General features: G+C 38.7%; 1 long non-coding RNA gene across 2 annotated transcripts in view; it reads right to left on the reverse strand.

Moving 5' to 3' along the window:
- Positions 1-813: 813 nt before the first annotated feature.
- Positions 814-26186, reverse strand: part of LOC118008110 — a 98920-nt gene continuing 73547 nt past the window's right edge. Inside the window, exons 4-7 of one of the 2 annotated variants that reach the window (XR_004678580.1) lie at positions 11557-11681; positions 2138-2311; positions 1691-1860; positions 814-852 (exon numbers count right to left, since the gene is read on the reverse strand). This is a non-coding gene — a long non-coding RNA (uncharacterized LOC118008110). Of the gene's footprint in view, positions 853-1690; positions 2312-11556; positions 11682-26186 lie in introns of both variants that reach the window. The other variant, XR_004678579.1, reaches the window with a different exon arrangement.

Below are 26186 nucleotides of genomic sequence, written 5' to 3' on the forward strand. Positions count from 1 at the left end.
TTCCCTCTGCCCCTACCCCGGCACACAGGCACTCTCGCTCTTTCTCTCTCTCTCAATCTCTCCAATAAATAAATAAAGAATCTTAAAAGAAGAAGAAGAAGAAGCCAGAACAGGAAAGAGTTTCAGGATTTGGCCAACAGTGGGTTAGAGAACTGAGAGAAAGCGATTGTGCTCAATGACAAACAGAACAATTTTTAGTCACCTTAAACAGAGTGGTTTCAGTGGATTGTTGAGGGCAGAAGTCAGGCTACAAAATTATGGAATTTCTGGATCACCCTAACACAGAGGAAGTGAATATGGTCCCTTCAAGACTTTTGGTAGTGAAAGGGAAATAACATGAGAGTAGTAAAGTCAGAAGAAAGGGACTTTTTCTAGATGAAGAAGAGTACTATGGTTTTAGAAAGACCACAATGAGGAAATATTAAAGATGCAAGATGGTGTTCAGAGTGGATAAATGAGGGAACAATGTTCTGAGAGATGGAAGAGCACAAGTGCAGGAGCTAGTCTTTGAAAGGAGGAAGAACACACCCTGTTTGAGGCAGAAGAATCTTCAATCTAAAGTGTATAACATGAAATGAAAACTCATCAGAGACCAAAGCATTAATAAAAGAAAAGTAAACTCTTGTGCACTGTTGGTGGGAAGTTAAATTGGTGCAGCCACTGTGGAAAACAGTATGGAGATTCCTCAAAAAATTAAAAATGAGGGCACCTGGGTGGCTCAGATGGTTGAGCGTCTGCCTTCAGCTCAAGTCATGGTCTCCAGGTCCTGGGATTGAGCCCTGCGTCGGGCTCCCAGTTCAGCAGGGAGTCTGCTTCTCCCTCTCCCTCACTTCACCCCTGCTTGTGTTCTCTCTGTCAAATGAATAAACTTCAAAAAATTAAAAATGGAACTGCTATGTAGTCCAGAAATTCCACTTCTGGGTATTTATTTAAAGAAAACAAAAACACTAACTCAAAAAGATATATGCACCCTATGTTCACTGCAGCATTATTTATAAAAGCCAAGATATGGGAACAACATAAGTGTCCATCAACAGATGAATGGATAAAGAAAATTTGATATAGATATAGAGATAGATCTAGATGGATATAGAGCGAGAGAGAATGAAATATTATTTAGTCATAAGAAAGAATAAAATCTTGCCATTTGTGACAACATGGATGGACCTTGAGGGCATTACTCTAGGTGAAATAAGTCACTTATTAAGTCATAGAAAGACAAATACAGCATGATCTCACTTATACGAAAAATCTTTAAAAAAAAAAAAAAAGACAACCCAGCTCATAGATACATAAAACGGATTGCTTGGTACCAGAGGCAAGGAAGAGTTGGGGAAGGGGGAACAGCATTGGGGAGAAATGAGTGAAGGAAGTCAAAAGGAACAAACTTCCAGTTATAAAATAAGTAAAGAGATATAATTTACAGCATGATGACTACAGTTAATAATACTATATTGCATAATTGAAAGCTGCTAAGAGTAGATCTTTTAAGAAAGAAAGTATTTTTACTTTTAATGCCTTAAAATGAAGTCCAGTCATTAAGAGAATTGATTCCCCAAATAAAGAATACAGCAGCTATTTAAGGGGGAAAAAAATGCAAGGTTACCAAGGTAACAATAAACTTGTTTATGGTGGGCAAAAGCAGACATTTCCTCACATGGTTACCACATGGGCAAGGATCACCACCTACCTGTAGATGGCAGAAGTTGGGGATGAATATTTTTTCATCAGGGACTTCTCAGTAAGGACTCAGAAAGGTTTCATTACTCAGGGGTTCATGTTAGACGTGTTGTTGCTTTGGGTTTGTTTTTACTATGGTCCATGATGTGCTTTCCATGTTGCTCTCAGAATTACAGTCATCTGTAGGCAATGAATGTGTCTGTGATAAAGTGTAGACCTTGAGGAAAATGCAAAATGCTTGAGATGGACAGTGTAGGAAACATGAAAGGGAGTCAGTTGTAGATTGCATTCCAAATATCCCAAAATACCAAAGAGGGTGAAAACAGGAAAGTTATCCAATCCACCCTCATCAGTATGTTTGGAGGGGGAAAATGAGGCCTAGAGAAATGGCTTAATGAAAAGCAAAGTTTGGAACATAGGACTGTCGACCCATAGTCCAGTGTTCTTTATGCCTTACCATATTGCCATGTAAAATCAAAGTTTTCTGGAGCCCAATTCCTTGTGAGTTATGTAATGTGTGCATAGGAATGGAATCCTAGCATGAACAGTAAAATAAGCAGTTCCCATACTTTCAGATGCCAGGTAGGTGTCTTTGATTATCCTTATTCTGGTCTTTGCCAAACTCTCTGGTCTAGGAGAGAAAAAAAGGCACACGATATTTCCTTTTTAAATTCCTAAAATAAATTATAAGCACTATAGGGACAAATTTAGAATAAAAAGTTATCTAATAGTATAGGATTTTATAATAAGCTGGTATTTAAAAAATATTTCCTATAGCTTCTTAATTTCTAAATTTAATCAAGAGCTCATTTAGAGTGAGATAAATTAATCTGAGGAACTATTAAAATAAAGGTACTTATTTAATCACAAAATCTATTAAAATATTGAATATTTCTAAATCTCTTACTAATATGAAATCATATTACTTAGTTGTTCTGGAAATAAAAAGAAATTTAAGTACAGCTTGAAGACAAGAATAAAAGGGTAGGTTAGAGAAACACTTCATTAATCTTCTACTACATTTTAATCATCCCAGAGAACAGTAAAATGTTGATGTGTGTAAAATAGCCAAATGAAGCTAATCAATTTATACAAAAATGAGAAAGTTATGGAAAATGTCTTTCTATAAAATTGTGGTACTAGTTTTTAAATGATCAGTTTCTGTTTTTAATTATCTTCTAATTTGCAGAACAGCAATCTGAATATATACTCTAGGAAAAATCATAATTAGATAAGGCTCATTTTCTTAAAGTTATCCATGTTAGATCTGAATGTGAAGAGTTGTCAAAAATAATCTCAAGGCAGCTGTTTCCAATTATGCTTATTTTGACAACTGAAAATGAGTAAACAAACCAAAAATAGTTTAATATTTTGACCAATGTAGCTCCTTAATACTAAACAAAATAATTATGCTTTATATTGGTATAAAATTTAAGAAGCATATTTTAAGGTTTAAACAGAAAGGAATTATTTTCTTAAATTCTGCAAAAGTTAATTATTATACAAATTCAGGTAGATGATGTACAAAGTATATCTTCATAAACAAAAATTCCAAATCCTCATCAGTAAATGAGATATTCAAATCCACTCAACACAAGCATTCATAAAAGGTTTCCACCATATTTGATATTTGAGGAGTCAAGTATAATGTCAATACCATTAATAATATAAATATGATTCAGATTTCCTAAATACTCTCCATTCTGCTAACAGTAGATTCCTACCAACCTTCATTCTTTAAAATCAACAACAAACTTTTTTTTTTTTAAAGATTTTATTTATTTATTTGACAGAGAGAGAGAGAGAGAACACAAGTAGGCAGAGAGGCAGGCAGAGGGAGAGGGAGAAGCAGGCTTCCCGCGGAGCAGGGAGTCCAATGCCGGGCTCGATCCCAGGACCCTGGGATCATGACCTGAGCCGAAGGCAGACGCTTAACAACTGAGCCACACAGGCGCCCCAACAACAAACTTTTATAGGAATGTCAACTGTTTGGAAGGAATATTTTTTCATATATGGAAACAAAGTATAAGTAATACAGATGAGGCAGAAAGAGGAAAAAGAAACATGAACAAGAGTTGTCAAGCATACAAAAGTCCAAGAATAATACAGTGCAAACAGCACAGGAATCTGGGTTTTCCTCATCTAGACTGCTATGAAATATTGGGGACAGCATTTTTTCTTCGTACTTTTTGGTACACAATTGATGGATTGTTGAACGTTACATCTGAAATTAGTGATGTTCTAGAGGTTGGCTAATTGAATAAAACAAACAAACAAAAAACGATCAAAACATCTTTAAAATTAGGACCCATTCTTCCTTCATTACAAATCTGCATTTTTCTTTGAAGCTTGCATTAAGACCTTTTTATGGAAGTAAGAGGGACTTTTCTCCATAGAAAACAAGTAAGGTCTGTACCTCTGAAACAAATAATACATTATATGTTAAAAAAAAAAGAGAGAGAAAATAGTAGGAAGGGAAAAATGAAGGGGGGGAAATGAACCATGAGAGACTATGGACTCTGAGAAACAAACTGAGGTTCTAGAGGGGAGGGGGTGGGAGGATGGGTTAGCCTGGTGATGGTTATTAAAGAGGGCACGTTCTGCACGGGGCACTGGGTGTTATGCACAAACAATGAATCATGGAACACTACATCAAAAACTAATGATGTAATGTATGGTGATTAACATAATAAAATTAAATTTAAAAAAAAAGAAAACAAGTAAGGATTCCAAGGCGGCTTTGACTATATGCATTAGGGCCTATAAAACCCTAGAAGGCCTGCCTGCTCCCAGACACCTGTCCAATTATCCTGACATCATCTGAAATTTCCACTAATTTGTTATATTAGCAGAGTTTCTTTGGGGATAAGGAATTAATTCTAAAAGATTCCTATTGTAAAAGTGCAAAATGTTATTTGATGTTAATATTTTTCAACCAGCTATCTAGCTGTACGTGGCTGGGAACAGGTGTGTATAAGGGAAGCAGACCCAATTATTTCAGGGCAATGGATATCCCATCCTTCCTGTGGATGGTAATGATGAGGAAAAGATCCAGAGCATGGGGTACTGCTTAAAGGCAAATACGTGAGGGCTCTGAGGGTGGAGTCCTTAAACAAAGCCATGTGGGAACAGCCATGTTGTACCAGACACTTGGGGATAGTAGGAGAACCATGGAACCACATTTCCCTACTTCACCATTTGATTTCCCATAAGAAGTATTCACAGTATAATAGCATGTTGAACGTTCCAGAAGAAAGCAACAGGTTACAGTACTGTAAGATTTATGCCTTTCCACACTTGATACAATGGGCTGTTTCTTCATATATCTGTGCCTTGCTTTCTGCATTTCTTTTCCTGCTTACCCCAAATTCCTTATCTGCCTAATCCTGCAGCAGCCAGGCATAAAACACAGGACCAGTCAGGACCATTCTACCTGAATGTTAAACAATTCAGACTAAAGGGCAGGAGGAAGCAGAGAGTAGCCATCCTTGTATATTTCTAAAATGAAATGCCATGACTTCCCTTATTGGAAATGTCAAGCCATCCCATGGACTAACATTAGGATCAAAACCAGATGATTATCCTGTTTTTCCCAAGAAAAAATTACACTCTACTTCATTTAAAAGCCAGAATCTAATTTTTATCTTAAAAAAAAAAAACAGCTCTTTAAAGTAAATATTTCCCCAAAAGAAAACCACCTAATATACTTGGGTGGAGGGGAGGAAAGGAATAAAAAAGGAAAAGAGAAATAAATTGAGGTTTGTGTGAGGCATAAGTAATTTGAACTCTGGACATGGACATGGATCTTTACCATTAGTAATTGTTCTGCTATTCTGGGGGAGAGCAGAGATGAAGCTAGGGTTGAAAACAATTCAGGATTGACCAGAGATGAAAGCACTAATTCCAGTGCGGGTGGGGGATAGGATTCAAAATACTGGAAAGCTTTGTTTTCCTCACCCTGTGTCTTGGAACCGCCAGATCAGAAGTTGGCAACTCTATATTAAACATCATAACAGCTGGGATGAGGAAACTCTTCACAGAAGGGCCACCCCAAAAGTCAGGAATGAAAAAATGCTAGAGGAATAAACACAACAAAATCCCACAGGAAAATATATCTGGCCACTGGGTGGGTATCAGCCTTGTGTCATACTTGGTATGCACTGGAATTTTCTTCCTTTAAAATAAAGACTACTTTTCCTTTGAGAAAGTTGCCTGTTTTTTAGGTATTCACCCATCTTTCACAGAGAACTTCAATTCTAAGCATATATTGCTCATAAGGCTTTTTAGGGGAAATGTGAGCCCAATCCCTTAACCTAGAGCTTAAAAACATTACACATAATAGTCAGTGGACAAGAAAAAAGAGGAAATGCTGAACAATTTCTCCTCTTGGGAGAAACAGGTTGGTTTTCTACAATGTCATTGACCCTGAAGGGCATATAAGACTATTTCTACACAAGAGAAGGTTTGCACTAAATTTGGCCCTAAAAGTCCATAGCTTTGCCTTCACATTATTTATTGGCCCTCTTCCCACCCTCTCATGACCTCTTATGCTCATCATGTGGTATGAACACTGAGAACATTTAACAATCTTTTTTTTTTTTTTTAAGATTTTATTTATTTGACAGAGAGAGACACAGCGAGAGAGGGAACACAAGCAGGGGAGTGGGAGAGGGAGAAGCAGGCTTCCCGCTGAGCAGGGAGCCCGATGTGGGGCTCGATCCCAGGACCCTGGGATCATGACCTGAGCTGAAGGCAGACGCTCAATGACTGAGCCACTCAGGCGCCCCCACTGAGAACATTTAAAAACTACAAGGTGAGAACCTAACCCATGAGCAGGCACTCAGAAGACCCTGGAAAATAATGTTGAAACACAATCAAAATCAAAGGCAGAAAGAGTATCCAAATAGGCAACAAAAGATTCAGTTCCTTAAATGAGCTTTTTAACATTAAAGAGAAATCCAGAAAAACAAAGATTTCATAATATAATTTGTGCTTTTCCCCCATTGAACAATGAATTCTCTAAGTATATGTAATAAAACACTAGAATGTATTGACTTCAAGTTGCAACATGGGTAGATGTATTTTCTTCTCTATACTAAGGAAGAAATAGATTTCAAGTGTAATACATGACATTTGTGTTAGACTTTTTTTTCTAACTGACTTTAGGGGAATAAGTTACTGGAATATAGCCCCAGAAGACCTCCTCTGGAAACTTTGAAGAATCTAAGCTAGTTATTGGACAGGGCTTCCTGGAAAAACTAGGTGAGAGCTTCTTTAAGCCAGGGACAGGCTACATAGAGTAATATATTTGAACACTGGCTTGGCAGTCAAGCATATTCTGGGTGTGAATTCTGCTTCTACTAGTCACCATATTGGTGATCTCAGGCAAGTTACTTAGCCCCTAGAAGCACGGTTTCTGGGCTATAAAAATGAAGGTAATGCCAACCTCTTCAACAGGGTTGTTGGAAGAATTAAATGAAGCAATGTAAGTATTGGCGAATGAAATGCAAATAATGATAATAATAGTAATAATAGCTAAAGTGTATCTCATGATTATCAAGTGCCAGGCACTGTTACCCAAAATGCAACTTATTATTACTATACTACTGCTATTACTGCTACTACCATATACATTATTTATCAATATATCCCCAGTACCTAGCACAATGCCTAGCATAACTGGCATTCAGTAAATACTTCTTGAATTGAATTAAATTTCTCAGCATTACTTAGACTCAGACAGGCAAGAAGTGAGCAATCCAGTCAACCAAATGAATTGATTCCATATTCACAATATCTACCAAAAAACATGACTGTCATTTTTCATTGAATTTACTTGTTGGGTTTTTTTTTTTAATTTGAGTAAACTATATGGAAATTTGGGTAGCATAGACACTAATATTCATGAATGTCTGCAGAAGATAAAACTACAGACCAATTTTGCTTGTAAATACCCTCAATCATGAGTGACCTTAAAGATATGACATGTAGCATTTTGTCATTTTATTGAGAAGCAAATCTGAACCACACACAATAGGAGACCAATATATGAGGATGAGTCCTAAACATGTGCGTGGTGTGTGCCCCAGGAGAGGGCCCATTGAGAAGGAAGCTTTGCCTTTCACTAGATCATTATCACTGTAGTAACTCTCATAAAGCTGTGGAGGAAAGGGCTTCTTTGTGGAATAATAGTCCCACAAAATTGGCCAACACACAGAGCTATAGTAGTATTCACGGATTTGGGAATTCTAAAAGGACCTGGGACAAATTCCTAGTAGATGTCAAGGATATACCATACAGACTGTGATAACTGTGAGAATTAAAATCAGATCACATAAAAGCTATTCAGTTGGAAGACCAAACAAATTCTCAGAAATTCAGCAAAAAATGCTGGAGCAAACTTTCAAAATCCAGTTCATCTTTAACTTATCATTTTTCTAAGTGGGAAATGTTCATGATGTCCTGTTTAATTATCTTCAGAAACTTTTTTTAAAACCTTTAGAAAATTTTCACATTTTCTAAAATAGTACAAGCAATCAAATGCCAAGCTCACCATAATAAAATGTACATACATAAAATATGAAATTGCTTTGCATTGTAACATTACCTTAACCATATTACAGAGTAAATATTATGTCCTTTTAACATCATAAGAGTAAACTAATGGCTCAGAAACAACATGTGTGATCTGACTAAATTAATGTTACTATGGAAACTTGATATTTTCAATTTCCCAACCCTTAAGGTCAATTTCAACACTGCGATATGCTGTTTTCCATTCTGCTGCTATAGTTCAGGACAATAGAAAAGCATGCTGTAAATCAAAGTTATTAAAGACGTTAAACTAAAACTGGGAAATAAAAGTAGGAAAAACTATATTCTTCTCTTAAAAAGTTCAATCCTATGTCATCTATGGTTCATTCCATAACCCAAGTCCTCATCTGGCTTGTCTTTCTTTTTCCCAACAGTTTGCTGGCAGATCCACAAACTCAAAATAAATAGAATTTTTCCACTATCTAATTCTGAATTTGGCAGGGAAACTCAATGATGAATCTATTCCTACCTCAAAAAATGTTTTCTTTTATACATTTCACTCACTCATACTCACTCAAGGCAGTAGACTAGAGAAATAACAACTTTAGTGTCCGTGTGTGTATGTGTGTTGGGACTGGGAAGGGGCTTCTATCATATGTGTCTCAGGAATAAGTCAAAATACAAATCCAATCATAATATCTGAAATTTCAAATAGGAATAATCAGTTTTTTCACCACTTTCCCCCTTGGATTCCTTCCAGGCCATCTGAGGAGAAATCTCATAAGGTTTATCACTATGAAGAGGATATTTCTGCATATCCTGAACAAGTAAACACCCCTCACAACGGCGGGTGGTGCTGCAGGCTGATGGCTTCACTTACCCCCCTCAGCTTGGTTCTTTAAAATACAAATGCTTCACAGTCTACACAGACTTTTAACTAGCTTACTTGCATAGAACTTACAGTAGTAAAATAATTTAAACAATAATTTTTATTATTTCCTTCCCCAGGGACAGGTAAGTGAAGGGTTATTGCTATCTAGACAGCTTTCCCTACTCATTTTTTCTTACTTTTTCAAGTTAAACTTAATCCCAGTGACTCTCTACCTACCAAGTCTACCTTCTATTACAAACCTTTTCAAAAAGTCTTAAAAGCTCATTCACTTTAATTTGGAATTAATGCCAGGGAAGTGACACAACATGAACCACCCTGTTCGTTTCACGTAGGTGCCTAGAAACAATGTATAACTTCTATTTGGAAAGAGACAAACCTGGGTTATACATGGACTTTTACTGTGGAATCTGTTAGCATTTCTTTTTCAAGCATCACCTTCAGTTTATGTGAGGAAACTGTCCCCAGGGCATTATTTTAAGGAGATTTGTGAATTTATACTGCATAATGCCTCCAAATTAATTTTACCAAAGCAATTTTGATCATTTCAGTACCTTACTCAAAAATCCTCAGTGATCCTCTTTCTTTCTCCATTGCCTACAGGCTAAAGTTCTAAAAGGCCCTCAACAATCTGGCAGCAATTAGTGCCTAGGACCTCACTTCCTTCCCTCCCTACACAGACTCTCCCAACCAGGGGAAGAAGCTACGCTTCTTGTCCAGTGGGTTATAATGTGTGCTGTGGACCAGGGAAAGCTATGTACTGTATTCTAGCCTCTTTTTTTCCAGTGGGAGTTTTACTGAAGTTTTTCTGTTCTTTCTCCACAATTCCACGTTGGTTGTGTTATAAGTGGACCCCTTAGATCATAACTGTGAAGAATGGTATCCACACCTGATGGAGAGGAAAGGACAACCCAGAGATCCTGGACTTGCAGCTGATTTGGACTTTGGATTGTCTCTCTTTAGAAAGAGGTTGTAAATGCATATAATAGTGTATCAATAGGGAGAAAGATATGTATGGATATTGAGCAGCCAGAGAAAGACTGTAGAGGACTCTGTGGGTGCCTCCCAAACATATCACCCACTCCTTTCTGTAGAGCAACCATTCTGTTTGAGTGGCAGCAAACCACATCTCCACCACGAATTAGGTGGACCCTAATTTATCTAAGCTAGTCATTGTTATCCTGTCCCCCTTGAAACAAACATTGGCATAACCCAAACCTAAGTAATTCAGTCGCTGTTATTCTCCTGGCCACTGTGATTGGCTTAGGATGGTGCAATCCCAGCAAATCTGAGAACTTTTTTCAATGGCTAAAAGAGGCAACTTTCTTCTGGATATGAACAAGGAATCATATAGGCTACATGTGGTAATCAGACTTTAAGATGGCCCCCAATGATTCCAGCCTCCTGATATTCACATTTTTGTATAATACCCCTCTCACTGTGTCCCCAAGTTGGTCTGTATGACCAATAGAATAGGGAAGAAGTGATGGTATATAATTTCTGAGATTATGTTATAAAATACTGGGTTCTTTCTCCTCCTTTTCCCTCTCCTTATCCCTTTCCCCCTCTCTCTCTCATCACTTGCTCTGGGGGAAACCAATTGCTATTTCATGGAAACCCATACATAAGCCCATATGATAAAGAACAGAAGTTTCCACCTAACAGCCATATGAGTGAACTTAGAAGTATATTCTCCAGCCCCAGTGAAGCCTTAGATGACCACAGCCTGGCTGACATCTTGATTGCTGCCTTGTGAGAGATTCTGAGAGATTCTGAGAGATTCTCTGATAAGCCATGCCTAGATTCCTGTCACACAGAAACTATAAGAGAATAAACGTTTATTGCTTAATCCATAAATTTTGAGGTAATTTGTTATGCAGCAATAGATAACTCATACACTTGAGGAATCATCTTGCAACTAGCAAGAACACCAAAGTGAAGATAAAGAGAGGGCTATGAGGGTCACAGAGAAATGTAGCTACAGCCCTAATTAATGCATCCCTGCAGCCCACTTTACCTCTAGTTCTCTTTAGTTACATAGGCCAATAAACAAATGCCCTTTATTTTTAAGCTGGTTTGAGTGAGGTTTCCAATACTTGCAAAGAAAAGTTGGTTAATGCAGAATTTGTTTGAGAGAACTCAGTACCTTCAAACGTGACTTCCAAATCACCCTGATCTCCGCCCATTTGCTCATATAGCAGCCCTTTGTCTCTGAGCACTTTATTCTTACCCATTCTTCACCACACTGTTCAAGCCTCACGTTTTCTGATCTGATGACCACTGCAAGAAGGTTTCTAGCAATCTCAGTTCTGATAGTACTTCTGCTGTCACTTCTGTTCATTTGGCACTTGTCATACATTCTCCCATCTTTGATGAGTATATGTTTATCTAGACTGTAACCTCCTTGAAAGTAAGAACCATTTTTATATACTTCTAATTTCTATGGCACTTACCACAGAAGGCACTTGTTAAATATTGCCTTTTTGACTCCATCAGTCAGGATTTCCTACACAAAAGTGAACTACTTGGCTTGGAATCGGAGATCTTCATTCTAGCAGGTCAGATGCCAAGATACCTACTGTAGCAATAGGAAAAAAAAGAAGAATTGAGGGGGTTGCCATTTTGCTGGCCCATATTTTCTCAATTTCATCCCATGCACACACAATAATGAAGGATTTTAAAGATGCTACTTGGTTCCTGACAACATCGTCTCATAAAACTTTCTGCATATTTGAAGAGGATGCCAAGCTGTCCAGGTAAGCCATGGTTATTACATATATTTTTGAAGCATATGTAATATCCATTCTAAACAGCCTGAATTCAGAGTACAACTCCAACCCTTAACAACATTCTGGGCAGCTCCCACAGTTTTGAAATGACTATGTTAAAGACATCCAGTCCAATTTAAATCTTCACTTGCAGCTCCTCCCTTTCTGTAAGTCACACATTTGTGACTAGGGCCTGAAATGGGGAAGGGGACTGATCTTCCCCTTCACTTCTCTCCCCTTTCCTCTAGAGTGGTGGGCTTGAAGGTTGGAGGTCGTAGTAGAAGCAGAGATAGAAAGGGACAAGTATTTGTTTCAGTGCTGCATTGTGTCCTTCTCTTGGCTGATGCTGCTTATTGGCCTCTGGGTGGCAGACATCCCAACACTGGCTCTTCCACGGGGTACGTGTGTGAGGGTTCTTTAGACACTAGTGAGGGACCTCCCTGGGATATGGTCCCCACCTTGTTCTTTTGATACTTCCTCAGTTGCTACCCCTGGCATTACTCTCACAACCTCTTGTGTAGGGTACTGGCAAGTCAGCTCAAGTCCAGCTACTTTCCATGGAGGCTTCTTGACTCCTGGGAGACCCACACATCACTGCCACGCCACCAGGTAGGTACAGGCTGCTCTGCTGGCTCACTTCTCTCTGCTCCATTATCTTACTTTAATTCTCTGTTCCCTTACTCATACAGCCAACTGAGGTCTGATCATCTGGTTTAATGACTAAGAAATAAGATACCATTATCTTCTTTTCATCCCAATCTCTGCAGATGGTCCTCAGAGCACCCTCAAATGGGGAGCCAGAATATTTTCCACTAGGCCAAAGACTCACAACTTTAACAACATGTCCATCTCCCCTCATCTAGTCAAAAAGTGGATAGGACATGAAGACTGCTTCAGTCTCAGATGATGATGGGCAGGAGGCAGGAAGGAGGTTTCCAGGGGGGAATGGTCAGTTTGTCTGACTCATCAAATCCTGCAGGTGATATCTGGTCCCCGATATTCAGAATAGGTGTACTTTATCCTTAGCTTTGCTCCCAGTTGCCATTGCCCACTCAACACTCTGAAACCCATGGCAAAGAAAGGGAACTTAGAACTTAGTCTGTTGGGAAAAACTAGATTTTTACCTCTGCTTGTCAGCATGAGCTAGCACAATACTATTATGGTAGTCTTAATCCTCCATATTTTCTCACCTGCAATATGAGGATACTATTTACTTGATTGATCAGCTTCATACACGACACAAGCGAAAAACATAGAATCACATTAATTTTATTCAATATTTATCTTGTGTCTCTGGAAGAGCATTCAGTGGAAAAAATATGCCAGTTTCTTAGCACTGATTTATAATCCCAGCTTGCCATGTATTATGTATAAGGTATTAGGACTCTTGTAAGAATTAAATGTGATCATGCATGAGGAGGGCTTGGCATAGAGCAAGTACTCAATATTATCCACCATTATTATTATCATCTCTGTGACGTTACACAAGTCATTTAAGCTCTCTGAGTCTTCATTTCCTCATTTTTAATTGAGAATAATAATAGAGTTCTGAAGATTCTGTGAAATCATGTTATTTGGAAGCAATTGTAAATTTCTTTATAAATGTTATATATTGTCTATGAAACAACGACATTGGACCTTTAAGGTATTTTCCTCTTCTAAAATGCTATGCATTTACTATCTGGTATTATGAAGAAGGAAAAGAAAAATGTTCACTTTTCAATAGGGTGTTTTGCAGCAAAAATTGTCTCATTCTACCTATGAACTCACAATTTCCACACAGTGTAAGAGACTGCTCTTCCCTTCTATCATACTGTCAATTTTTATCTGTTCCCCAAAATATTTTACCTCCTCAATGTGTACATTTCAAGCACCTTCACATAACTTAAAATGGAAAGGAAATTACTTAAGAGGCAGTGGAAAACTACCAAAGAATCAGCCAATAAAATTTAGTCATAGGGGTAACTTATTCCAATTCCTAACATCTAAGACACTGGTGGGAAATTTTCTTCCTTCCATCCTACTTTCAAATATGAACATTAATCCCATCACAGAGATATTAACTCCACTTTGGAAATTCCAAATCTTACCATATTCCATTACTGTTGAATAAGGTATAAAGTATATTCAAAAACTAAGGCTTCTTTTTAATCTATTTAATTTACATTCTTTGGCCAATCTGTCAAAAATATCTTGACTGCTCAGCCAGCTGAAATTCAAAAGAAACGTAAATCTAAGTGCAATCTTTAAGTACGAAATTGAAACAAACTACCATGTCTGCCTTTAAGGACTAAAATAGTAGTTAATGTATTTTGGCTACTTAAGACATTCAGACTCACAATTATTTCTAATCATTAAGCTTTGAAATCAAAGATTTTCTTGGCAACAGAATCAACTTCAAGTTTGAAAGTTGGAGCCTCGTTGCAAATTTGCAACTGGCTCTATCTATCCGTCAAGCAAAATATCTTTTGAATGGTCTGAACATATTTATATGGCTCTTTATAATTTGAGAAGTGTCTTTTTTACACACCTTTTATTTAATGTATGAGATTCCTTGGGAGAGAAGCAGAGCAGATAAAGAAAATGTGGTTCAGTGAAGGTCAGTGGCTTACTCAAGATCACAGAAACTGGTAAAGCAGAAAGGAAAACATGGGTCCTCCTGATTCCCAGCCCAGGGATCCTCCCACCATAACGGGCTGCTTTAGAAACCCATGGACTTATGTGAAATCCTAAGAGAACATCTTGCCTATCACCCTGCCACTTATAAACTAAAATCATGTCAGTTAAAATCAGATACTTAAGATCATGTCCAGCATGGAAAAATGGTTACAACACTTTTCATTTGTTCATTCAGTCATTTGAAAACTATTTGTTGAGGACATATGAAGTGTCCAGCATTGTGCTGGCACTTGGAATGCAGTTGTGAATAAACCAGACATGGTTCCTACAGTTTAGTCATGGAGATAGATACTATTCACATAATCACACAAGAAATTTATCGCTAATAACCAGAAGTAGGTCCAGAATGAGGACAACAGGCTTTGAAAGTGTCTAAAGAGACACCTAGCCTCATCTGAAACATCAGGGGTGTTTGGGATAGGAGTGAGGGGTGGGGTAATAAGGAGCATCCTAGGCCATGGAAGGACACGCCAGGCCAAGAGGTTCACGTCCATAGAAGCCCTGAGGCAAGAAGGAAAATCAAACACACTTTATGATAGCAATTTTATTTAAGCAAAGGGAGGAAAGTCTAGCAGGAAATACACCAAATCATTTGTGATGTTTTCTTTTGGAGAGGAACTGGCAATGTTCATTTTCTTATTTATGCTTTATTGAAATGTTCCAAATTTTCTACAATAAAAAAGAGCTTTGTGATCTTAGGGGAAAGTCAGCCTAAAGAAGTAGGAAGGAGCTGACTAGAATATCTAGCCCCAAAGGTCCCTGTGCGAGAAGGGAAAACAGAGCTCTCTCAGTCACTCCAGGCCAGAAATCCAGGAGCTGAAGTGTGAAGCGGAAAGTAAACAGTACAAGAACATAATTAGCGTTTTGGTGATTTAAAAGGTCCCCAAATACTCAAAAGGTATAAAGCTGTGAATGAAAAGGAACAAATGTGTATTGAGCCCTCTTATGGGCCAAGTACTATCCTACACTCTTCATGGCATTTCCTGGGAACAGCAGTGTACAGGTAACAGTGCTTCGTTTCTACAATTTACCCACTGATTGTGTTCCTTTCTCTCACCCTAAACCCTACGAGATGTGTACTATAATCCCATTTCACAAATAAAAATGGAAGTGAGATTTAAAGAGAGGTTAAGTAATTTGCTCAAAGTCAGACATCTATTAGGTCGGAGAGCTGGAATCAAAAGAAAAGTTCTGTTTGACTCCAGAGGACTCCTGTCACCTGCGTAAATGTGATAGAGATTGTTTACATTAAGATTTTCCCATAAGAATTGGGAAAAAGGGGGGCATCTGGGTGGCTCCATCGGTTGGGCGTCTGCCTTCGGCTCAGGTTGTGATCCTGGAGTCCTGGGATCAAGTCCCACATCGGGCTCCTTGCTCAGCGGTCAGCCTGCTTCTCCCTCTGCCTGCTGCTTCCCCTGCTTGTCCTCTCTCTTTCTCTCTCTGACAAATAAATAAATAAAATCTTAAAAAAAAAAAGAATTGGGAAAATGTATGATTATGGTTGTTTTGTTGCTGGCCAGAGGACAGGATTGTGCTGGCAGGATGGTAAAGCACAATAGTTCTAAACACTTACATAGTGCCAGGGTCTGTTCTAAGTGCACTAGAAATCTTGCCTAATTCAATTCTCATAACAAGCATATGAGGTAGGTACTATTATTATCCCTAATTTGCAGATAAGGAAACTGAGTCCCAGAAAGGTTAAAAAAAAAACAAGAGTTTGCCCAATATCACACAGAGCTGTCACTTGAAGCAGGAAAGGTGGATCCAGAATCTGTAGGCCTAACCATCAAGCTACACTTCCTTCCTAAATTCTTCTTTTTTTTTTTTTTTAAAGATTTTATTTATTTGAGAGAGAGAGAGCATGCGTGTAAGCAGGGGGAGGGGCCGAAGGGGAGAGAGAGAACCTCCAGCAGCAGACTCGGCACTGAGCATGGTGCCTAAGCGAGGCTGATGCAGGGCCAGTCTCACCACCTTGAGATCATGACCTCAGTGAAACCAAGAGTCAGAAGCTTAACTGAGCCACCCAGGGGCCCCTCCTTACTAAATTCTTAACTGACTCTCTTGGTTCCCTCTACATGTGAGTAATCTATTTCCAAAACTTCCTTCCATCAGCTAGTTCCAAAGACAAGTTCCTTTAGAGGCTTGAAGCAGGTAGAAAACCACTTTGACACTGATTGTCTTTTGCCTAAAAGTCTGAGACCTAGCCTGCAGGAAAGTGCCCCTGATTCTCAGAATGAAAACTGAACAATAATGTTGAAGCTCTTATTGCCCAAAAGCAGCTTGCTTTGTAAAAACAAAGTGTCCAGCTTTGGTTCTCAAACTGGGGCATACATCAGAATCACTCACAGAACTTGTTAAAATGCAGATTGCCGGGCCCCACCCCCAGAGGTTCTGAAGCAGGAGGTCTGGGGTGGGGCTTAGAATTTGCATTCTAACAAGTTCCCAGCTGAAGCTGATGTTGCTGGTGGGGAGACTTTGAGAACCCTTGGCACAGCCTAGTGGAAGGCAAGACCATTCTGGGAAGCAAGACTCACAGGACTGTCAGCACCTTGCACCTAGCCCTGAAACAGAGTTCTTCCATCCTAGCCCCATCCCATTTTCAATAACCTGATTCCAGAGTAAGAGAATGAGATGAAGAAGAAACCATGCCTCTCAAAACTGCAATGAACCAGGACTAGAAGTGTTTGCTGAAAAACAAAAACTGATTTTTAGGTGGTGGAAGTTTCTTTTTTTTTTTTTTTAATTTTGTTTTATGGTTTCGTTTGGTTTTTATTTGTAAAGTATTCTAATTGCTATGTCATTCAGGTAATTATCTTTAATCTGAAAGTAAAAACAAGACATACCCAAGGTTTTAAATGTTAGAGTTATATTAATCAGCAAACCTGTAGGTTCACCTACAAGTGTACAAAATAAAAATTCCATTTTACTTTTTGAGTTACAAAGGAAGTCCCCAAACCCAAAATGGTGACTTAAGTAACAACCGAGCGCCCTCTGGTGGGAACGAAATTCTCTGTTGTCCAAAGGCTGCAGGAGTGTTTCCCATGCTAAACAATAACTGAGATTTCCATTACCATTTGAATCCTTTGAAATTGGTGAATGCGTTGTGTATTGAGAACAACTATAAAGAAAAAGACTGACCAGAGGAGAGAGATTTTGGAGAGAACCATTGTGAAAACAGAAGGAAGCTAAATTTTAGATGACATTGATCTAAATCAAATCTGTTACTCCTCAAATTTTTACCCACTAGTTTTAGCTCCACTGATGATTCTTGCATGAATCAATTACTGTGATGATGACAGAAAATATTTTTATTTGTATTACAGATTCCAAAGCACCTGAATAACATGTTAATATACATAACTGGGATTCTAGCAAACTCTTGAAATTATCTCAAGTTATAAATAATCTGCTGGTCTCACCTGAAAAGGCCTACAGCTTTTATCGAAGTCATCAGCCTTGTTTCCATTTATTTGACATTTTGTAAAGCTATCTTTTGTGTTTTGTAGAGTGTCCTGACCCACTGCATGAATACCTCTGAATTCACAGCACATACCCATAGGTTCAGAGCCAGACGTAAGGAATTCAGCTCAGGACGTCTTGAAAATATTAATCAAGTCCAAGAGGTGATCTCTAGACTTTGCACAGTTGCTAGTAACCACCAACTGGATTATTATAACATGACATCAATGTTTTCTTACCAACCCTTCACCATCAGAAGAGCCGATGAAAATTTTGAATGAATTGTATTTTTTTATATTTTTTTAAGATTTTATTTATTTATTTATTTGTCAGAGAGCGCACAAGCAGGGGGAGCGGCAGGCAGAGGGAGAAGCAGGCTCCTCTCTGAGGAAGGAGCCCAAAGCAGGACTCGATCCCAGGATCCTGGGATCATGACCTGAGCCAAAGGCAGATGCTTAACTGACTGAGCCACCTAGGCATCCCGAATGAATTATATTTTTGAACATGGTAACTGAATTAGACTTATATTTTGCATTTCTTTCCTTTTAGAATTCTAATAATAGTGGCTAGTATTTGATGAATGCAAACTGTGTGCTATTCACAACCTTAATGGATGAATATTCTTGCTATTTTCTTTTTCCAGATCAGGAAACTCAGACTTACTGTGGTTAGAACACTCATCCAAGTACACACAGCTAATAAAAAGCACAGCAGAAACTTAAAGCCAAGAATTCTTTTTTTTTTTTTTAAGACTTTATTTATTTGACAGAGAGAGACAGCGAGAGCAGGAACACAAGCAGGGGGAGTGGGAGAGGGAGAAGCAGGCTTCCAGCAGAGCAGGGAGCCCAAAGCAGGACTCTGGGATCATGACCTGAGCTGAAGGCAGACGCTTAAAAACTGACCACCTAGGTGCCCTAAAGCCAAGAATTCTTAACTACAGTCTTAACCAGTAGGGCACACTACCTCCACCCCACCACACCACACCCACACCACGCCGCCCCCCCACCCCGCCTTTTTTTAAATCTCTTTGCCTGTAACAAAGAAAAAGACAAGTAGGGACAGAAGTAGTCTTCTCTTTGAGGGTGTCCCTACTACTCTTATCACACATTATCTTTATAAACCTGTTTCTTTATTAGACTCCTTTATATCTATGAGTCAGCACCATCTTCTCAATCCCTTATAATCTAAGCATTTATAACCTTTGGCCTGAGCCACACTCTCAAATGCAATGAATTACCCAATCTTTTTCACTTTCAGTCCCCTCCTCTCCATTCCCGTATCTAGCATGGTGCAGTGTCCCGACTCTTCTATCTGGCTTCAATCTCTCCACCTCTATTTTGTCTCATGCAATACCTCAGATCATTCTTCCCAAAGCATGACTCTGCTAGCATCTTTGCCCAATGCAAAACCCAATGCCCATTATGCACAGAACCCGAAGGCCGTTCATGACCAGGCTCCAAACCACCACTCTAGCCGCATCACCCCATCAGGGTTTAGTAAACTCTTTAGTCACAAACAGGAAGTCTCAGTTGTTCTCAAACAATATCCTGAAAGTGTCCATGTCTTCGCTTAGACATTTCCCTCCCATCATATCCTTAAATGTGAATCTTACCATTCCTTCAGGGCCTTGATCAAATACCACCTTCTTTATGATTCCATCTTTCCCGATTCTGCAAACTAGACATTATTTCTGCTCCTCTGAGTTTTATTTCTACTTCCTCTGTGCCATTTATTATTTCTGGCCTTGTGTTATAGGACAAATCTATGTGGGTGGTTGACAAGTAACTCAAACTTTGCATGACCAAAATTGACATCATCATCTCTCCCGTTCTAAACCTTTCAGAAACCTGGGAGTCATCCTGAATCCTCCTCCCTCATCTTCACCCCTTACAGTAAATCAGGGACCAGATTTTGTACTCCCTGAACATCTCTCACATTTGCTCCCACTTAGTACTCTTATAATGCCCTGGTTTATATCCAACCTCATCGATCATAGAACTATAGCAATTAGTGTCAACTCTGTTCTTGTATATGATCTTACTTACATCCTCACATTCATCCTCCACATCACCATAAAAAACATCTCTTGGAAATTCAAAACTCCACACCACTCCCCTGCTTAACTCCATCTATAGTTCTCCACTGCCTATAGAGTATAGTCTAAGATCCACAGCAGAGAAGCTTCCATCCTCTACTCTGCATCCTACTACTTTCCACCATCACTTTACAGTCAAGTAACAGCAAACTGATTCCAGTTCCCTGAACACACTGCTATTTTACACTTCTCTGCCCTTTTTCTGCCTGGATTAACCTTCCCTTCAGGCTCCTTTTGCAGGGCTTCTGTGTTGTATCACTCTTGGGGGTCCCATTCACACGGAATACAATTTGTTGTGCCAGCAATAGCCCCTGTCACCCTCAGTCCCCCTTCTGTACTTAATGAAGTCATACCTGTTATTTTGGTTCGGTTCAAAATTCATCTCTCCCAGAAGCTTCCCTGGACTTCTTCAGGAGTCTGTGCCCATGGCTTCAATGATTGCATCTTGCCATATTTTTAAAAAAATCATCTGGTTATGTGTTTGCCTCTCCCATTATCAGTTTTGAGGGCAAAGACCATGACTTATTTACCTCTTTATCAGGAGCTCTGACTCCTAGCCAGTGCCTCACACATTCAATAAATTTTGGTTAAACTGAAATATTATGTTCATGCCATTTCACTTGTAGGAGTGTGACTTGCTAGAGAGGAGGAATCCTGGCTTATAGTACGTATCTTTACATTCTCATAGTCATCATATACAAAGCTGACTGAGTATCAGAATATCTTGGAGAGCTTTTTTTAAATCCAAGTTACTTGGAATTAAGCATATTACAAAGGTGGTATATCACATCATGGGGTGGGGGGAAGGGTGACAATAGCAACCATTTCTCCAAAAGTGTTAATTTTCACAACATATATATGATATAATGTGATTAATAGTTTGATAATTTGACTGTGATTGGGAGCTAATGCTGAGTGAGGAGAGAAAATGTGTATGTGACATAGCCACTTCACTGGAATGGCTGGCTACTCTGTTGGCATGTCCAATATTTATTTACTTGAGTATACGTTTGCTCTTATGTTAACTTTGGTATTTGTGATGTGTGCTGTAGGCAACAAAATTGCCAGGTCAAGGCCAAAGATGAAAGAGGAAAATGAGGCTCTGGGGTGAGTGGAATGTAAAGAAAATGAAGTCTGTTTTGTCAGTTTTAATATAATTTATTATTTTTAGCATCTAATAACTAAATACACTTATACTCAAAATTCCTTTATTATTGACATCCCTGCAGCAAAAATAACTTGGTTATTGCCAATCTAAAACTCTCTAACCCCTAATTTCCTTTTTCTACTGAAACAATTGTTTTGATAACATACTTTACATAGTGAAAATATCTTAGGAATGATGCTATTGAGTTATAGCAGAATAGATTATATTTTTAAAAATGGCATTGGGACAACTAGCTGACCAAATGGAGCTTAGACTAGAGAAGAAGAAAATCATTAAAAAACATGAACATAACCAAACCTGAATTCATCCTTTTTTTCCCAAATCTGACTTTATTCACACCTTTCTAAGAGAGGTGCAGTTGCTCATACCTCTCGAAAACAGGCATACTATATTATATGTAACTCTTTTCATGCCTTTTCCCCAATATCCAATGTATCACCTAGTCTTGTCGATTCTACCTCCTAAGCATCTTGTGAATCTTTCCACTCTTCTCCAACGAACTCCCAACACCCCAGTTTAGACCTCCATCATCTCCTAGCTGGATTTCTACAGTAGTCTCCTAAGGAGTCCACCTCCCTATATTCTTGTGCTTTTCCAGTGCATTCTTACAAACCACGTATCAGCCAGAAGAAACAGAGGTGGAAAAACACATCAAATAAATGTAGAAGCATGAACAAAATTATCAAGGCAGAACTCAGCATGGCTCTTTAGGATACTGAAAATGGTTTGTACGGCTGAAGTCCCCTCTTCTCACAGATACTCAAACTTCCATGAAGTTCCTATGCCAGTCCTTTCTGTTTTCCCTCTCTCTAGGACATCTTTTCAAAAACTGGAAAAATGAATTTACATCATCCTGTATTCTTCCTACTCTGTTTTTTATGATATGCAGAACTTTCTGCCCTAAGTTTCACAAATAATTTCTTTCAAAGTATTGTCTGCATCTATTTTGAAACTCACAAACCAAGTATTTATTGTTTTCTTTCTTGTAGCAACCTTTTCTAGGGGCAGTGAGAATCCAACACTCAGGTTACTTCCTGCATGTGTGAGTGTGTAGGATAGGAAAAAATATTGGAAAAGAAGAATTAGTATCTCAAAATGTAATCTGACTATATTTGCATGCCTCCTTGTAAATTTCTCAAGAGAAGACAGTCTTTCATATTATCTGAATTCCCCCATAACATATTGCTAATGAATTTATATTAAGTCAAGTCTTCATGGCCATTTTCCCCTATTCTTCATAAGTAAGTAAAATAACAAATGTGAAAACAGCATAGTATCTATACCCAATAGACTCAATTAAAGTTATTGTTGAAAATGAACCCTGGGGCACCTGGGCGGCTCTGTCAGTTAAGCATCTGCCTTCAGCTCAGGTCATGAACCCGGGGTCCTGGGATGAAGCCCCACATCAGGCTCCCTGCTCATTGGGGAGTCTGCTTCTCCCTCTACCCCTCCTCCCGCTCATGCTCTCTCCCTGTCTCTCTCAAATAAATAAAGTAAATCTTTAAAAAAAAAAAAAGAATTAAAAAAAAAGAAAATACTCTAAGTACCATTTCTGAATTTACTTCTTCATCAAAAGGGCTAACGATTTGTGCATATGATGTGGAGAACAAAGGCAAAAGGAAATGTAGATAAAACTAAATTTCTTTATAACCCGAAGCCCATAGACAAATACTGAGACAGTCGGAATATGACATTCCTCCAGGAACTCCAAATCTTAATGTTAATGCTTTGCTAGAGGGAAAAACAACTTTAGCTTGACAACAGCTAGGCCTCCAGGATCCTGTGAGTTTTCTTTGGCATATGAAAGTCCTTTTGGAAACTTCCTTTGTCTTCACCTCCCCCAGTTCCAAAGTATATAATCAGTTGCTCCTCACAATCCCAAGGCAGCTCTTTCTGCCCCCGCCCCCACCCACCTCCTGTCCCGTGCTATAATAAAACCACCTTTTTGCACCAAAAATGTCTCAAGAATGCTTTCTTGGCCGTTGGCTCCGAATCCCAACATTTCCACATCATACAGAATTCAAGGTTTGAATGAAATATACCTTCCTAACAATTAAAGCAACCAAACTTCATGAGAGATAAAAACTCAAATTAAAATTTTCCATAAGAAAATATTGGGAGGATGAGAAGAGTTAAATTTTGATGGAGAAAGTGAAGCAAACCAAGCTATGAGCAATTAAACTAAGCTATGTTTCTAAGGCCAAAACCAAATTAAAAGAGGCCTAATGAGAACTAGGTTGCAGCCTAAAAGAAATCTCAAATGCCCTCTTCACCCTGGTATTGATGTAGGAAATGGTTGGGGTTCAGAGCCAACAGCCAAGAAAGCATTCTTGAGATGTCTTTGGTGCAAAAAGGTGGTTTATTAAAGCACAGGGACAGGACCTGTGGGCAGAAAGAGCTGCACTGGAGTCATGGGCACTGGCTGATTATATACTTCCAAGTTGGGAGGGGGTTAGGGAGATCCTAAATCTCTAAGGAATTTTGGAGGTAAGGTTTCCTGGACCTTGAGGGGGCTATTGTTAGGAATATTACTAGCTATTGTTAGGTTATTACTGTCTAGTAAAACCTTAGTCATGAGAACTTTCCAGTGTATATCGGTGGGTCACATGCTAGGCGGGGATGATTGCCAACATATATCTTGGGGGGTAGAGAGAAAGGAAGTTTCCAGAGGAATTTTTATATGTTAAAGTAGACTCACAGGATCCTGGGGGTTGGGCTAAGATTGCCTTTTGCCCTTAGCAAAGTATTAATATTGAGGCTGAGTTCCTAGAAGAATGTCACTCTGCCTGTTTCAAGGACTTGCCATTGGACTGTAGGCAGTAGGGAAATTTAATTTTTTGTTTTGCCATCATTTCCCATAGTATTGCCTTGCCAGGAGTCCATGGGAGTCTGTATTTAAAGGGCAAAAATGTGCAGGCATTTGCTACAGAAATTGCTATTTTCTTACATAATGGTTCCTGTTCCATAAATGTTTAGTGGTAATGAGAATGATGCATAGTGCAAGCAGGAAAAAAGACACAGGAATTGTTGAAAGGAAGAAAAAATGCAAATGCAGATACCCAAATGGAATTTTTATGAATTTATTAATTTTTGAAAGTTTTATGAAAGAAGCGCCTGGGTGGCTCAGTCGTTAAGTGTCTGCCTTCGGCTCAGGTCATGATCCCAGGGTTCTAGAATCGAGCCCCACATCGGGTCCCTGCTCAGCGGGAAGCCTGTTTCTCCCTCTCCCACTCCCCCTGCTTGTGTTCCTGCTCTTGCTATCTCTCTCTCTCTCTGTCAAATAAATAAATAAAATCTTAAAAAAAAAAAGGAAGTTTTATGAAAGAATGAAAAAGACAACAAAATATTAAAGCTAATATTACTGCTCAGCTTCAAAGCCTGCTCCTCTCCCAAAAGACTGATCCAATGAAAATATTTCAAGAAAATGTAAACATTTCAAAAATCTTGAACATCATCTCTTTAAAAGAGAACAAAGCTGTGAGAAGCTAAAGGCTTGTGATTTTAATGATAATGGAAAGCTACTTTGCACACAATAGTCTGTTCATTGGCAATGGCTCAGGCCTGTCTGCAAAGCCACCTGTTTCATATCCAAGACATAGTAAGTAGATTTTAATACAAAACCTTAAGTGATTCCACAACATTCTAAATTTGGATTGATACCATCATCTTATACAATGAGCCAAAACTCAAATGTATGGATTGCTTCTCTCCTCATCAAACTTTTGTGTTAGTTGTCAAAGAGAGAAGGAGAAAACTGGGTAAGGGATGGTTTTACACTCTTCCTGAGCAAACATTAGTCAGCCAATTTCAAAATCAGATCAAGGACATAATTATTCTGTTAAGAAAACACAGAACAAATTTAAGAAGCAAGAGAACATGTTAATATGGCCTGAAATTCCCACTAGCATAATCGACCAAAAACAAGTCCAAAAATCTCCTCCAAATTTTAATCCATGTTAATTATAAATGACAAATATAGTTAATATAAACCATAATAGTCTGAACTAATTTGACTGAGCATGCAAGGCAGCACTGGCAAGGTCAGGCTTTTGTGCTCAATTAACTATTCATTCAAGCTGACTTTAAAGAAGCTGTTTTGTGAGAAGGAACAATGATTCCACTATCCTAGGAACAACTAACTGACATGAAAATTTAAACAATCTAATGCAGGTTGCATTTAGTTAGAAGCCTAAGTACACAACCCATGCAAAAGTCTACTTGTAAATTGATTCTATTCATCACAATTCTGTAACACTTTTTCTGAGCCAATTTGGGACAATGAATTGAAGGCATCAGGAGTGTGGTCAGTACAGGAAAATCCATCTACCAGGGAAAATGACAATGACTAGTGGTGGTAGAAGAAACAAATAATCATAATGGTGATTGGAGGTATCCTGACACATAGGGGGACACCCACAGACTGAGGATCTGGATACTGAACTCTAGCTGTTAAAAGGTTTAAAAAAATTAAGGATAATCCCCTCATTGGGGCAGATCTCTTTCTGATTCTCTTTTATTGGAATGGAGGAAAATTTCAGTACACCAAAAAACAAAGATAGGCTGAAGGGGTTTTCACTATCCCTACCTAATTCTTGTCCAAACATGTAGCAGCAAGTATTCTCCATACATTACCTAACCTGCTCCTACCCTCTCCCTGCAGGTGGGAGTTTTCAGTTATCCAAATGACCCAGAACTTCAAAACGGCTCAGGTCACTTGGTTCCTGGGGAAGGTACAGAAGAAATGCCTGCTATCTATACCAGCAAGGCTGGGTGCCCATTCCAAAGGACAGAACTGTTCTAACCCCTGTTACTGCTTTCCTCAGAGCAGAAAATAATGAGCCAGTGGTCAAATCCAGTCACAGCTTTTTTTCTTTCTTTCTTTCTTTCTTTCTTTCTTTCTTTCTTTCTTTCTTT

The sequence above is a fragment of the Mirounga leonina genome, unplaced genomic scaffold, assembly GCF_011800145.1.
Source record: "Mirounga leonina isolate KUSES-001 unplaced genomic scaffold, KU_Mleo_1.0 Mir_125, whole genome shotgun sequence".
NCBI classification, from domain to species: Eukaryota; Metazoa; Chordata; class Mammalia; order Carnivora; family Phocidae; genus Mirounga; species Mirounga leonina.